This window comes from Octodon degus, unplaced genomic scaffold (genome assembly GCF_000260255.1).
Source record: "Octodon degus isolate 3935 unplaced genomic scaffold, OctDeg1.0 scaffold00018, whole genome shotgun sequence".
NCBI classification, from domain to species: Eukaryota; Metazoa; Chordata; class Mammalia; order Rodentia; family Octodontidae; genus Octodon; species Octodon degus.
In genome coordinates, this window is record NW_004524594.1 from 22,436,815 (window position 1) to 22,453,091 (window position 16,277).

Below are 16,277 nucleotides of genomic sequence, written 5' to 3' on the forward strand. Positions count from 1 at the left end.
GTGGATTCTAAGGATAATCCATTTTTGGAAATATTTTTACTTTATGATAAGACAAAACAACACTTTTATTAAAAATATAGTACAATGAATAAACACAAAATTTTTACAATGGCTACTGTACTTAGTTCTACAACTCCTATATAGAATATTTCTTGAGTATATGTCCTTTCCAAAGTTGTTTGTTCTTGCTCATTGGTATTGATAAAAGGTGCTACTTGTCCATAAAGGAAAGAGCCAGCAGCACATAAAATATATTCTTCATGCAGTCAAAAATATAAAACAGAGAAAGTAGTTTAACCCTTTAAAAATAGAGTAGCTGTTCTTTCTGTCATTAAGTGTTAAGTGAATCTACTATAAAACTCTGTGTAAAACAAAAGGAAATGTAACTGTGCAATGTTTTATATTCTCTCCTGAATCAATTCTTATCCACTAAAATCATTCAAGTAAATTTAGGTGCCATTGTATTTTTCCCTGAAAATAACTCAGTGCATTTCCATTGGTATTTGACTAATTGATAAATTTGAATTTTATCCAGTAGAACATCAATGTTTCCAGTGGCTACAGTATTTACTGCAAGTCAAACTGCTCACATTTACTATGGATCACAGATATGGATAAGCATAAGTGAGACCACATTCACATAATGTACATTCTCTAATTCCATTCAATAGTTAGTAGGAATGAAAGATAAACAATAAATCAAATGCATTAATACAAAGAAAAAATTGATGCAAACTATAAGCAACTACACATAGCAACCTTATATAGTAGTATTTTCATATTTTGATTTAATGTCTACCTAATATCTATTTATTCTATCTTTGTACAATTTATAACTTTAGTTATAATTTCTATCTTAATTTATACTAGCAGAACTAGAAATCATATGAATATATGCATCTATATTTGTAAGCAACCTCAAAGAGTTAAAATATGTAACTCCATAAAAACTATGCAAAAATAATATGTTAAATGACTGAAGTGACTTCCAAATATAAGTAGTTTATCTTCATGGTGGCAATATTCAAAAGGTAATGTCCCTAGACTACATGTCTTTCATTGGAACATATGCCATATCTTGAATAGGATAAAATTTACTTACTTTTGGCACTAAATTCCATAAAGAATTGAGCATATATATCTTTATTTTCTTTAATAAAAATAGTGTGCCACAGCTCTTTAAAATCTTAGTGAACTTTGGCTGGGGAGATAGCTCAGCAGTCTAAGTGCCTGCCTGGCAAGTGCAAGGACCCTGGTACTGCATTCTGGTCATCCAAACCAGATGTGTTTGCACACCTGTGACCTCAGTGCTGTGGATGTTGAAAGAGGATGATCACTGTGAGTGTGAGCTGAGTACTGAGCAAATAAATAAATAAATATTTATAAAATAAATAAGTATGATGCTTACCAAAAAATACTCTTAAAAGGCTGAATAACCCTCCATTGTATTCATATATGCATCAAAGGACATTTGTGTTATTTCCACCTTTGGCTATTGTGATGCTGCTATGAATCTGGTGTACAAATACCTGTTTGTGTCCATACTTTAAATTCTTCAGGGGCATGTAGTGTTTTAAACACTTTTAAGTAAGCTAGGCCATGTTTAATAAAGTTAACCACAGTGCAGCATTTTTTTTTATCTCTAATTTTTGATCCCAGCACCTCTTCTGTGAAGAAAGCATTTATGACCACATCAGGCTTCTTGTTTGTCAATTTATTGATGCTGATTTTTGTTTTGTTTTTATAAAAACAGTAAAAACTCTTCTGGAGCCAACTGTTGGTAGCAAACATCAAGACAAATGCTAAGTCAGAACTTCTGGCTATAACATGCAGAAAAATCAAATTTATCTTGATTCCTTGTTGTTGGTTTCAGAAAGTTGGAAATTCTTCTCAATGATTCACAACTGTCTTTCTATAGCATGGTATATATTTATGTGTTCTATCGATTCAATAGTCTGACTAAAGGGCCGGCGAGATAGCTCAGCAGACTAAGGCAAGCACAGGGATGGGGTTCAATGCTTGGCACCTCAAGCCACTCCAGCCCCCCACCCCGGCACACTGAGGTGGTGACCATGTCAGGGAGTGGTGGTGCATGCCAGTGCTGGGGAGGCTGAAAACAGGAGGATCACTACAAGTCTGATCTGTGTAGTGAGACCCTGTACCAAATACATAAACAAACAAACAAAAAATAACCTGACTAAAGAAACTGTTGTTTTGTAAATTTATTACCAAAACAAAACAAAACAAAAAACTTCAGCAACACATAACATGTCATCAATATGTTAAATAAGTTTTTATTCTAAGAATAGAAACTTTTCCCTCTGTATTACATCTTACACTGGAATTTCACTTATTCAAATTTTATATACTAGCTAATTATTTGGTTCTCACCAACTGCTATAATGTGCATCTTGAAGTCTCCAAAGGCCCATATGTTGAAGGCCAGGACCCCAGGGCGGCACTTTCAGGAAGTGGTGGGACCCTGCAGGAGGTCCATAGGTTCTTGGATATGTGCCCTTGAAAGGGACTGTCACACTCCCATCTCTTTCTCTTTGCTCTCTGGCTCTCAATGTGAAAGATTTTTCTGTGCCACATCACCCACCAAGATGCCACAAATCTAAAACAAGATGGCCAATGGACCATGGCATGGGACTTCCAAAGCTGTGAGGCAAAATGAGCCTTATCTCATGATAAGTTTGATGTAATGATGGGAAGTTGACAACAAGGAGTTTTCCTTTGCCAGATAATAGGCTGTGCTACCAAATAACTTGGGTTTTGAATACTGTATGACTTGCTACTGAATGCTATATGATTTTCTAAATAAAAGACTTAATCTGCTTTGAGATACCAGTAGACATTTTAAAAATTAACATGTTTACTTGTAAATTGGTTATAATGTGCTACTAGGTTCTTTTCAGTTTTTTAGCCACCATTTCTCCATTTGTAAATTTTAATTCTTTATCATTAATTAACCTGACCAGATTTGTCTAGACCAACAGTGCAACTGTTCCATTTTACATTTCTTATTTAAAAAATCCCTACTTTGGACCATTTGCTAAACACAAATATGGTAAAATATTTAAAAAGAAGGGCATGGAATGACCAAACAAAAATCTTGCAGAAAGTGTGAAATCTTCTAAGCCTGAAGTGGTAGTAATATAGGGGAAGCGAAACTCCCCCAGCCTGAAAGGTACCTGGGATGAATTTGTGTTCTCTAAAACTGAAGAATGAATTTTAGGAATAGATGGAGGTTAAAAGAAGAATATATTTATTGGGGGAAAGAAAGCGTCTGCCTGAGAGGTATAGAAGGGGGGCCCGAGCAGGTTGTAGGAAGCTGTTTCTTCCAGGGACTTTTATAGTGTAAAACCACATGATGAGGCAGGTCTAAGGTGGTGGAGAGCATGGGAACTTGCTTAGGTGGGCATGAGGTGGGACAAAATTATGGTCAACCAATGAGATTACAAGCACCATTGCTCAGGTAAAACTGATTAAATCCAGAACCGATTTAATGGGGAAGCGAGTCATGTAGCAAGTGGACATGAATATAGAATAGGAGTTTATCAGGTAGCCAGCCTGTAGCAGTTGGATTAGTGACTCTCCCTGGCTTCCTGAAAGTGATAATAGATCCCTGATACTTATCTTTAAGGCAGTAAGTATTTGTTTGATCTTTGTCTTTATGTCTGGCCCACAGCAGGAGTATCCATCCCTCCCACAGTTGCAAGGTATCTTGTCTTCCATGCTGTCTCCTTGAGGGCCTACCCCTGGCTGACTGCCTATAATATTTCTATCTAATTTAGCTGCCTACAACAGTGGTATATGCCTATAATCTCATGACATGAGAGGCTGAAGTAGGAGGGTTGCTGAGTTTGAGGTCATTCTGAACTATATCCTGAGACCTTGTCTCAAACAAAACAAAACAAAACAAAAAACTGGGCATGGTGACACACATCTGTAATCCCAGAATTCAGGAGACTGAAGCAGGAGGATCACCTTGAGTTTGAGGCCAGCCTGGAGCATACAGTGAATTCAAGGCCAGCCTGGACTACAGAACAAGACTCTTTCTCAAACAAAACAAATAAAAATAGATAATAAACATTTTTGAAACCTTCATAATACAATTCACTCTTGTGCTGTACAATTCACAATACAATTCACAATTTGTGTTGTATTGTGGTGACATCAACAGCAAAGCAGTAGAGAAATAACTGAGTCACATGTAAAACTCGTTTCTTACCAGGAAATTTGCCTATGACTGTTCTATCATATCAGAAGTCAGCAGTGGGTGTGTAAGGGGAGGCTGTGAAAGTCCTTAAGAGGTTATAATGCTTCTTTTCTGCATGTTCAAAAATGATCCACAGATTTCCTGACTTGACATACACACCGAGAAAGGACTCAGCAGACAGCACAGTCCCACTGTTGGCTGCCACGTAAGGCCATATGACCTCTACCATGGTTTCAGTGGCTGCTTGATGACTGGCCACCACAGAAAGCACTGCATCTTTTTTTTTTTAAAGACTTCTATGTATTTTTTTATAAATTTATTTATTTATTTATTTATTTATTTATTTATTTATTGTGTGTGGCCAGTTCAGCACACGAGGGAGCGGGGCTGGCTGGCATGTGGTGCTGGGGGATTGAACCGTGGTCCCTATGCTTTGCTTGGCTTAGCTTGTTCTAAGTAGGTGCTTTAGACCACTGAGCCATCTCACCAGCCCCAAGCACTGCATCTTATGGTCCATGAAGTTCAACCATCAGGCTTTTGTTTTCAATAGTGATACAGAACTCCGGGGCCTAGAAATATCTCCAGGGATTTCGTGTTTTACCCATGTGAAGTCTCTGTCAAACTGTATTGATCTTGTCTCCTTGTGGCATCCAGGTGTCAGGCAGCAGGAAGAAGAGTTAGATGTCTATATATTAGTGATTAAAAACCAAGACCCAAAGGTTGTTCTTGTTGTTTAGCCACAGTTACATGGAACTGGGCATGATGGCTCACACACACACTCCTAAAGAAACAGAAGTCCTGACCTAACTGCAGCCATTTTGTTCAGTAAAACTGCAGGAATTCTGTTCTCTGCAATGAGACTCAGCTAAATCACATGATTTGTCATTAAACTCAAACTTCGGTGAATGTGCTATAAGCAACTTAGCTACATACAACAATGCATGCCACAAGATACCTATCATGCCATGACCTTCAGGTAAAAGCTTATCCTGTTCCTGAAACTTCTGTTCACCACCCTATAAATAAGACTTTGGACATTATTCCTCTAAGGTCTACTAGCACCAACAAAATATCCTTGTTTCTGAGCTCCTGGCTACTGTTGATTCAGTTTTTCCTGCAATAGTTTCTGGTGCATTGGGCTAGGAAAGGAGGAAAAACAGCTACAGCCCTGCATTGCCCTTGCTATGGTTCATGGAGACAAGTCTCCCCGATTCCACATCCCAGCAGGGCATGGCCCCCTGACTGACTTCTGAGGTCCCCCCCACAGCCTCCAGGACATGGACTGGGACACCCTTCCTCCATCACTAGCTCTGAAGGAAAATGAAATGAAACCATCCAGACTTGTGAATCACCATAAGGCCACCCTGGGTTTTTCTGTTTTCCTGGCTGTCAGCCTATCCCAAGTCAAGGGCAGAAGAGAAGCCTGATCACCTCTTAGTCAGTTTCTGTATTCTGGGTGGAGGATGCAATGTTTGTTTGTTTGTTGTATTTAGTAGAGGGTCTACAAGGTCTTACTACGGAGATTGGACTCATAGTGATTCTCCTGTTTTCAGCTTCCCAAGCGCTGGGATTATAGGCGCGTGCCACCACAGTTTCAATTGCAGTCTCAGTGTCCCTGAGGGCAGGGCTAGCGTGCCAGGATCAAACCCCTGCCACTGCACTCTGCTTAAGGAGGCGCTTTAGTCCCCTGAACTATCTGGCCTGCTGAGGATGGAATGCTTTAACCTCTGAATGAATGTATGAGTAAATGTAGAACATCCTTCGTGGATTCAGCTGCTCTGGATAGACATTTGTATAGCTCCTCAGCTTTGGCTATGGAGTTCAAATGGGCTTGTCCTGTGGTTCTGTGATTTATCATATGGTTCAGAGGTGTCGCAGATCACTAAAATGAGGGTCATGATCTACCCTGGAGATACAGGTGCACCTATTATTAAGACAGACCTAGGGCCAGCCTGATAGCTCAGCAGACTAAAGAGCCTGCTTAGGCAGAGCACAGCAGCCGGGGTTCGATCCCAGCGTGCTGTGCCAGCCCCACCCACGGGGTGTTCTGAGACAGTGATTGAGACTGGGCGTGGTGGCGCATGCCTGTAATCCCAGCACTTGGGAGGCTGGAAATAGGAGAATCACTACAAGTCTGATCTACGTAGTCAGGCCCTGTAGACCCTGTAGACCCTGTCCTAAATACAGAAAAAAAAAAAAAAACCTTAATAAATAAATAAAAGAAAAAAGAAAGATCTTTGTCCCCAGGAGGTAGCAACCAGGCAAGCATCCAACTGGTCTTCTCTCAGAGAAGGCACCTTTCTTTGTCTGTCTTGTATCACCAGACAAGAGAACACCACATACACATAGGGATTCAGAATAGGATCTAGTTAGTCAAAGCTTACAATTCTGGAATATATCTTAAAGATTTTTTGAAAGGGCTTTTCTGGTGATTATGGAGTTAAAATGAAACCAAACCAGCTCTGCACCTGCACAAAAAACCATTCTTCCTGAGGACTCTTCTGTGGCAGGTTTATCACCCCTTATCAAACTGCTGCAGCTGCTGCCAGCACTTACAGTGCCCCAGGCCAGCCCTCCCCCTCTCGCTCCAGACTCATCTGCCTCCAGCCATCAGTCCTTCTCATGCCACACTGGCCACCTGTCCATTCCCAAGTCCAGAAAGCCCAAATGTCATTGCCTTAGTTCAGACGCAGAGGCCCTCCCCAGAGCTTCCTGCTTTAGTTTCCCTCACACACTTATCCTGGTCAGCTGGCTTCATTTAGCACCCACTTGGGATGTCTGTTAGCAACTCCTTCAGACTCTGTTTAACACAGAAATGTCTCCTTATTTTGGCTGAGGAAAAAAAAGTGAGAGAGCCCTCCACGGACTGTCAGTGCTGGTGGATGGGTTGGGTTGCCATGGCCTTTCCCCAAGGCTGTCCCGCCTAGGATTACAACACCCCAGCAAGAATTAAATAAAGCTATCCACAGATACCATCAAGTCCTTCTCAAAGGCATCAAGGTGGGGGTGGGGGGCAAAAAGCCCATCAGTATGTCAAAACTTACTACTGTTACCCAGAATTCTGATAAAAAACCCTTCAGACTTGTGAGAGACTGTGAAGCCTGTAGGGTCTACAGTCCTTTTGACACTGAAGTACCAGAAAATTTATAGATGATAGATGAAGCCTCATTGCATAAGCAGCACCTGATATCCATAAGAAAATCTAATTTAGTAGATGATCATAGCCACTGACCAAAGATCAACATGCAAAATGTAAGGGCTATGGATGCTGGAAAAATAAATGCCCACTCTGACTAAAACATAAGGATTCTCAAAAGCTCCAACATGGGTCAGATGACAACCTTTTCATTGGTCTGATGGACTCGTACTAGGCCAGGCATGCTCCCTTCTTTACCTGGGTCACTAGGAGCCCATAGTCCATGTCTGTATTAGGGGTCAATCTATGACTTTCCTGGTAGACAGTGAAATGGAACACTCTGAGCTACTCATCTATTGCCCCTCTGTCAGAAAAAGGTTACTATCACTGGGGCAACTGGGACTCTTGCCTTCTCTCCCCTTCTGCTAGGCACAAATTTGCAGCCTGGAGAACATCAAATCACACATGAGTTCCTCTACTTGCATGGAGTGCCCAATCCCACTCCTGGGGAAAGACATCTTATCAAAGTTAGGAGCCACATCACATCACCTTCTCTCCAGGATTGCCTGCCTCTCTGTCTCTTCCAGTTCAACAACCACACTTCCTGTTAGCTGTCACAGTCCCCCAAGAAGAAGAATAGAAATTGATAGACACACAGAGATGAAACCAACCAAGAAATTCTCAAGATTCTCCTTCCCCAAGTTTGGGCTGAAGATTCTCATCCTAGACTAGGCATCACCCACCTGCCTCTGATTGTAGAATGCTTTTCCAGAGAAATCCCCACCAGCATCAAACACTACCCCATGCCACATGAGGCTTGACTAGAAATTCAACTGCACATCCAGAGACTTCAGAACTATGGAACACTCATAGACTGTCAATCGTCCTGGAATATACCTCTCCTATCTGTAAAGAAACCCAATGGGGAATATCATCCAGTTGATCTCCAAGATATAGTGCAGTTGCCCTCCATCCTACAGTCCCAAACCCTTATACCCTCCTCCGCCTTCTGCAACCCACAGCCTGCTGGTATACCTGCCTGGACCTAAAGGATGACTCTTTCTACCTTTGGCTGGCTCATGTTAGCCAGCCCATTTTTAAATTTAAATGAAAAGACCCCAGTTCTGGATTCAAGTCGCCTGACCTGGATTTGGCTTCACAGGGATTTAAAAAACTTGCTATCCTCTTTGGAAAAGCTCTCAAAGCTGAACTCGCTCATTTCCCTAGCACAGAACATCACTGATCCCTGCTCCAATATGTTGATGATCTTCGGACTAATAACACCTAAGTTGCCTGCTGGGAGGGTGCAAAGGCTCTGCTACAATGTCTGACAGAACCTGGCTACAAGGTACCTTGGAAAATGGTAAAAAAAAAAAAAAAAAAAAAAAAAAAAAAAAAAAAAAAAAAAAAAAAAAAAAAAAAAAAAAAAAAAAAAAAAAAAGAAAAAAATATGCAAGCAAAAAGCCAGGTATCTGGGATTTCACTTAAATCAGGGACAATGGACCAGAAAAAAAAGTGGTCATCTGCTCCATCCCAGTCCCAACCACAAGAAAAAAATTCTAAAAATTCCTTAGAGCTGCTAGCTTCTATAGAGTCTAGATCCCTGGGTTCACGGAAAAAGCAAAGCACTTACACAGTGACTGGTCTGGAAAAGACTCTGACATCTTCAAATGAAACCCAAAAAAAAACCTTCAATGACATTTTAAAAGCTCTACAGCCCCAGCCTTGAGAATTCCAGGTGTACCTCACTTATTCAACTTATTTGTTGCTAAATGATGAAATGTCATTGCAAAGATGCTTACTTGGGGGCTGGTGAGATGACTCAGTGGTCTAAAGCACCTACTTAGAACAAGCTTAGCAAAGCACAGGGGCCACGGTTCAATCCCCCAGCACCACATGCCAGCCAGACCCGCCCCCTGGTGGGCTGAGCTGGCCCCCCACACACACACACACACATACATAAATAAATAAAAAATTTTTTTAAAAAAGATGCTTACTTGAATGGTCAGCCCCTGGGAGCACCCAGGGACCTACCTGTCCAGACTCTTGGATTCATTCACTAAGTGCTGGCCCCCCTTGCCTCCATATTCTAACAGTCACTTTCCTTCTAATCAAGGAAGTTGATGCACCAAGACCTGAACATCCAGTGCCACATGCTGTACCAAAGACTCTTATGCAAAAATCCTTGCCTAACTTTTGTGGCAATAAAACCACTCAATCTCATCAGTGCCTGCTCACCAAGCTGGGCTCTCCAGACCATGACTGCCTGACATTAAGCAATGAGCTGTTTTTAAGCCAACCAGACTTAAAGATGGACCCCCAGTAGATGCTGAGTACACGCTGTTTATGGATGGAAGTAGCTCTGTTAGGAATGGAGTTTCACAGGCTGGATATATTGTGGTCACCGTAGACAAAGTTATTTTGGCCAAAGTTCTCTTGCAAGAATGGTATGCAGAGCAAGCTGAACTATGGGTCCTCAAATAGGCCCTGAATTGGTCTGAAAAGAAAAATGGCAACATGTAAATGCGTCCTGAATATGATTTTGCAACAGTTCATGTTTACAAAATCATATATATATATATAGAGAGAGAGAGAGAGAGAGAGAGAGAGATTATTCACAACAGAACAAAAATCACTAAAATAAATTTTACTGCTTCTTGCTACTCTACAAAAACCCACCAAAGTGGCAATCATTCATTTCCAGGGAGATCAAAAGGCCAAAAGCCTCATCTCCTTAGAAAACAATAAAGCAGCTAAAATTACAAAAGCAGCTGCTGAAGGAACATTCTGGGACAATGTTCACCTACTAAGAGAGCCCAAGGAACATTTTCAAGGGTGAGGACCAAGGCCTGCGAGATAGCTCAGCAGATTAAGCACCTGTTTTGGTAAGTGCAATGACAGGGTTCAGTTGGTCCTGCTTGCCAGGACAGCCCCACCCTTGGGGCACTATGAGCCAGGGAACAAGTCCAGGTGTGAGGGCGCATACCTATAATCCCAGTGCTGGGGAGGCTGAAAACAGAAGGATTACCATGAGTCAGCTGCGTAGTGAGACTCTGTAACAAATACATAAACGGGAAAAAAAGAAAAAAGAGTGCAGTCCCAAGCTCAAAGAAAACACATTTGCAAGACATCAGTAACAACAGCAGGCAGCATGGAGCAGAGCAGAGCAAAAGAGCTACCTACATCTTTGTTGTATAATTCTTATTATAACAGGTTGTTATCTCATATTTACATTCTTCATAGTGCCATAACCAGTGCATGGGTGTTGACCTGTGCTAAGTCATGGTTACGTAACTGTATCCCATGGTGTGCCTGTGCTGGACAAGTGGAGTCGCATCCTCAAGTGTCCTTAGATACTCCTGAGCTTTGAAGCAGTCTGAGTGGTTCCTCAAAGACAAAAACATCTTACTCAAATAAGCCTAAAACTTCTAATGGGCATTCCTACTGACACTGTGATGGTAAGAAAAAATAAATCCCCTGCATATACAAAAGGAGGAAATGACTAGGTGAAACGAGCAATTCACTAAGGGACCCAGCTCCTCAGGGACACTTCTAGATGGACAAACTGTCATCCCACAAAGATGGCTTATGCCTGGTTTCAAAAATACCACAATCTAACCCACAGAGGAAAAACAGCCATGGAAGAGCTGTTAGGGGTTAGAAAGATAGCATGGTGGTCTAAGCACCTGCCTGGCAAGTGCAAGGACCCAAGTTCGATCCCCAGTACTGCATGCCAGGCTGGTCCTGGAACCCCCAGGAGGGTTGTGTTGGCCTGGAAACTGGGTGTGATGGCGCACACCTGTAATCCCAGCACTGGGGAGGCTGAGACAGGAGTCTGAACTATGTATCAAGACCCTGTATCAAACAAATAAATAATTTTTATTTTTTTTAAACATTTATTTATTTATTTATTGTGTGTGTGGCCAGCTCAGCCCGCCAGGGGGTGGGGCTGGCTGGCATGTGGTGCTGGGGGGTCGAACCGCGGTCCCTGTGCTTTCCCAAGCTTGTTCCAAGTAGGTGCTTTAGACCACTGAGCCATCTCACCAGCCCCAATAAATAATTTTTAAAAAGAGCTCTTAAGCCACCACAATTACATTCCACACCTGGTCAGTATCTGCTCTATTGTCCACCAGTGATGTCAAACCAATGCTTAAAATTGTCTGACTCACAGCCCTAGGCCCCCTCTGACTGGAATCCAACTGACTGGAACATCATCTTTAAAGATATACAACTAAGCTTCACAGCAGTCAAACCCAACAAAGAATACAGATATCTTCTGGTCCCAGTCTGTACTTCCTCTGGTTGGGTAGGAGTTTTCTTACCCAAGCAAAAAATTTTCCAAGGTCAGTTGAGCATTGCTCCCAAAAATTTATTCTCAGATATGGACACCTTCTGTCCATAGAAAATGACTATGGCCCAGCCTCTGTAGCAGAAATAATTCAAAACCCCACTAAGCTGCTCCTACTAAAATGAAACCTGGCTTGCTTGCTTTCCACCATCTTTCCGTTCTGCCATAATGGTAAGCACAAAGGTCCTGGGTGATGCTCTCAAGAACATCAACAATGCTGAAAAGAGAGGCAAATGCCAGGTCCTCATTAGGCTGTGCTCCAAAGTCATTATCCAATTTCTAACTGTGATGATGAAGCGTAGTTACATTGGTGAATTTGAAATCATTGATGATCACAGGGCTGGAAAAATTGTTGTGAACCTCACAGGGAGGTTAAACAAGTGTGGCGTGATCAGCCCCAGGTTTGATGTACAGCTGAAAGACCTGGAAAAATGGCAGAATAACCTGCTCCCATCTCATCAGTTTGGTTTCATTGTATTGACAACCTCAGCTGGCATCATGGATCATGAAGAAGCGCAATGAAAACACACAGGAGGAAAAATCCTGGGGTTCTTTCTCTAAGGATGTAAAACATACAAATGAAATGCCTCAGTGGAGTCTGGTACTGCCAAAAAATAAAATAAAATAAAATAAAATAAAATAAAATAAAATAAAATAAAATAAAATAAAATAAAATAAAATAAAATAAAATAAAATAAAATAAAATAAAATAAAATAAAATGGAACCTGAGGCCAGCCAAATAGCTCAGTGGATTAAAGCACCTGCTTAGGCAGATGCAGGGGCCGGGAGTTCAACCCCTGGGCCTGCCATGCCAGCTCTGCCCCTGGGGTGCACTGAGATAGCAATTGAGACTGGGCATGGTGGTGCCCACCTGTAATCCCAGCACTTGGGAGGCTATAAACTGGCAGATCACTACGAGTCCAGTCTACTCAGTGAGACCCTGTAGACCCTGAAGACCCTATCCTAAAATACAATAAATAAATAAATAAATAAATAAATAAAATGAAACCTGTACAGTGAATGTCAGCTGTAGAGCTCTGGAAAGGCATAACTAATAAATCAGACCTTGAAGACAACCCTAGCCAAGTTCTGCCATGAAACCCAAGCCCCATGGATGTACCTTCTTATAGCCCTTCTTGGTATTCAGTGCTCACTTGGACCCACTGGATTCACCCCACAGCTGTTAAAGATGCAGAGATCCAGCCTTAGCTACACCACACCTGCATCAAGAGAGCCCACCCTGCTATTACTGATTGGGAGGCATCACCTGATCCAGACAACCCCTTGAAGACCACCTTCCATCACCAGGGAACTCCAAGCCCTGATGTTGTCCCACTAGAAAGCTGATGGGTCTACCCATGGCCAAAGCCCAAGAACACCAACCTTGAAGTTTTGTTGGCTGCTCTTCCTCCTAGGTCTCCTTAAGACTCTAAATCTTGCTTTTTGGTATAAGACTGTGGACTGTCACACCTGGTGACTGGAGAACACTAGAAAAAATAGATGTTTTTAATGCTATACTTATTGTCAGTCTTGAGCTTGGTACCCTCAGTTGTTTCCAGGGGCAATAGGAAAACACGTAATTGATGAACATTTAAAAAGTCTTGTTTCACACCCCAAATGCCCACCAACTGAGAAATGGATAAAAAAAAAGATGTGGTATTTTTATACAATTGAGTATTATTCAACTATAAAGAAACATAAACTCTAGGATTTTATAGGTAAATGGCTGCAACTAGAGATCATACTCAAAAGCAAAATAAATCAGACCCACATGTGTAAACATCATATTGTCTCCTTAGTGTAAGAACCTTAAAGAATAAATAAAATCTAAAGGGTATTATAGACATTGTGAAAGGAAAAACAGACTTCTCAAAAGGAAAGAACAACTGGGATGAGGAAAAGGAGGAAAGAAAGAAAGAAAGATGCTAAGATAATTGTACTGCTAATTTCTATTGTTTTTTTTAAAGGAACAGTTAATATGTAATTTTTGACCAATTTTACATGCTTATATCTGGTAATCTGAGCCACTACTTTGAAAACAAAAATATATAATACACCAACCATTGTTAAATTCCTATCTTGTTTTTTGAAATTCTGTATTGTTTCTAATTTTTTAATTTATTCTCTTTAAAATAAAAAAATGTAAAAAACAGACAAAAAAGTCTTCTTTCAGAGTAGGTTCATATAAACAGAACAGATTCTAATATACTTCCAGAAATAAGTGAGGAGATGCTTTCTGGGATGGGACAACATGCACCCCTCGGGGAACAAGTCAGAGGTCCTGATGAGTTATATTTGCAATTGGAAGATTTATTATAAAGGACACATATAAAAAAAAAAAGACACATGCAACAATTGCAGAGGATGGCACTTCCATGCAGTTCTTTTTAAACATCCTTCAAGGTCCTAATGAACCCTTTTCTTAATTTGTGGCTAGATTACAAGAAGCTATTCACAGGCAGATTTCAAACATGCAAAGCTAGATACATTTTCATTCTACAATCTGCATAGGCAAATGCTAATGGAGGAGATTTAAAGCTTAAACAAGCTTTAAATCTTGGAAAATAAGCTAATGGTTTAAGAATACGTTTGATGGGCTGGAGAGATGGCTCAGTGGTCTAAAGCACCTACTTGGAACAAGCTCGGCAAAGCACAGGGACCGCGGTTCGATCCCCCAGCACCACATGCCAGACAGCCCCACCCCCTGGTGGGCTGAGCTGGCCACACACACACACACACACACAATAAATAAATAAATGTAAAAAAAAATTAAAAAAAAATAAAAGAAACTTTAAAAAAAAAAAGAATACGTTTGAGCTTCTCAGGATATTGAAACTGAATCATATAAGACAACTATGATGGCTCAGGTTATGGCAGGTTTTGCTAATGCAAAAGGGGGTAATATAAAATGTTTTAACTTCAGAGCCAGGCAGATAGCTCAGCAGCTTAAGCGCCTGTCTGGCAAGCATAAGATCGTGAGTTCAATTCTAGGTACCAACAAACAAACAAACAAAAAACAATGATTTAACTTCAGAAAAATAGGACATTTTAGAAAAAAATTGTAATTAGGCAGACACAAGGACTGGGGTTCCATCCCTGGCATGCTGTGCTAACCCTGCCCCTGGGCTGTGCTGAGACAGCAATTGAGACTGGACGTGGTGATGCGTGCCTGTAATCCCAGGGCTTGGGAGGCTAAAAACAGGAGGATCACTAGAGTCTGATCTGTGTAGTGAGACCCTGTAAACCACGTACTAAATACATTAAAAAAGGAGAAGAAAAAAAGAAAGAAAAAATTGTGTAATTCTTATTGGATCTAGTGGGACAAATGCTGTGACTACAGCAGGTTAAGGGAACCATGCCTTTGGCATGGAGGGTTTGGATCCCTTGCCTTAGCCCTCTCTGAGATGCCAAAAAAGAGGAATTGGGCCAAACGTTATTCTAAATTCCATGAGGATGGTACAACTTTGCCAAAAAGTGAAATGAGGGCTTTTTCTCAGGCCAACCAAAAAACAAGGAAATACCACCCATGAATTAGAATGTCAGTCAGCTTTATCCAGTGTAGACATGCCAGCAGATTCAACAACAGCCTCAAATGTGTCATCCTGGAGAGATGTACATTCCATCACAAGGGGAACAATTCAAAGTGTAGGATTAGATCTTCCTGTAGCTTGCAAAGTCGCTGTTTTTGGAGGTAACAAGCCTACCCCAATTCCCACAGCAGTTTGGGGTCCCCCACCTGAGAGAACAGTTGGTCTTATACTGGGAAAGGCTGATCTAAACTCAAAAGAAATAATTGTTTTGCCTAGTGTGATTGATGGTGATTGTCAAGATGAGATACAAGGTTTTACATGTGCTATGGATCTCTGGGTTTTCAAATAGGAAAGTGTGTGGCATGATTCATTTTGTTATTAGAAAAAGTTTATACAACCTGCTGTAGCCACAGAAGATAAACTTTTTGTTGTTAAATATAGACAGCTTATGAGAGAGCAAGACCTTCAGAATAAGACTACAAAAAGAGAAATTTATTTTACACAGAAAGTGACCAAAAGCAGGCCTATGTGTTTTGTAAATATTAATGAAAAATAGGCACTAGTACAGATGTGTCTGTACTTACATTAGAACACTGGCCCACCATGTGGCCAATACAAAGGCCCCCTATCTCCTTAGTAGGACTGAGGTCACTACAACAGGTACTACAAAGTGCCTCACCCTTGCCTTATGAGAGGTCAGATCAATAAAAGGGGGTTTTTTCTGGTTTTTTGTTTGTTTGTTTGTTTTTAACCACATGTGGTACTTCTGGGAAATTTGTGGGGAACAGATTTATTACAAAAGTGAAAACTAATATTGACTAGTAATTCTGGTTTTAAATTGAAACAAACAGATTCTATTTCTGAATTAAACAAATAGATTCAAATCCTAAGATTACACAAATGATGATTAAAATGAGCTATCAAGAAGACAGAGGGGGGCTGGTCAGATGGCTTAGTGGTCTAAAGCGCCTACTTAGAACAAGCTTAGCAAAGCACAGGGACCGCGGTTCAATCCCCCAGCACCACATGCCAGCCAGCCC

General features: G+C 41.0%; 1 pseudogene; it reads left to right on the forward strand.

Annotated features, from left to right (window-relative positions):
• The first annotated feature begins 11,874 nt into the window (after positions 1–11,874).
• On the forward strand, positions 11,875–12,242 carry LOC101586852 (annotated as a pseudogene).
• The last annotated feature ends 4,035 nt before the right edge of the window (positions 12,243–16,277 follow it).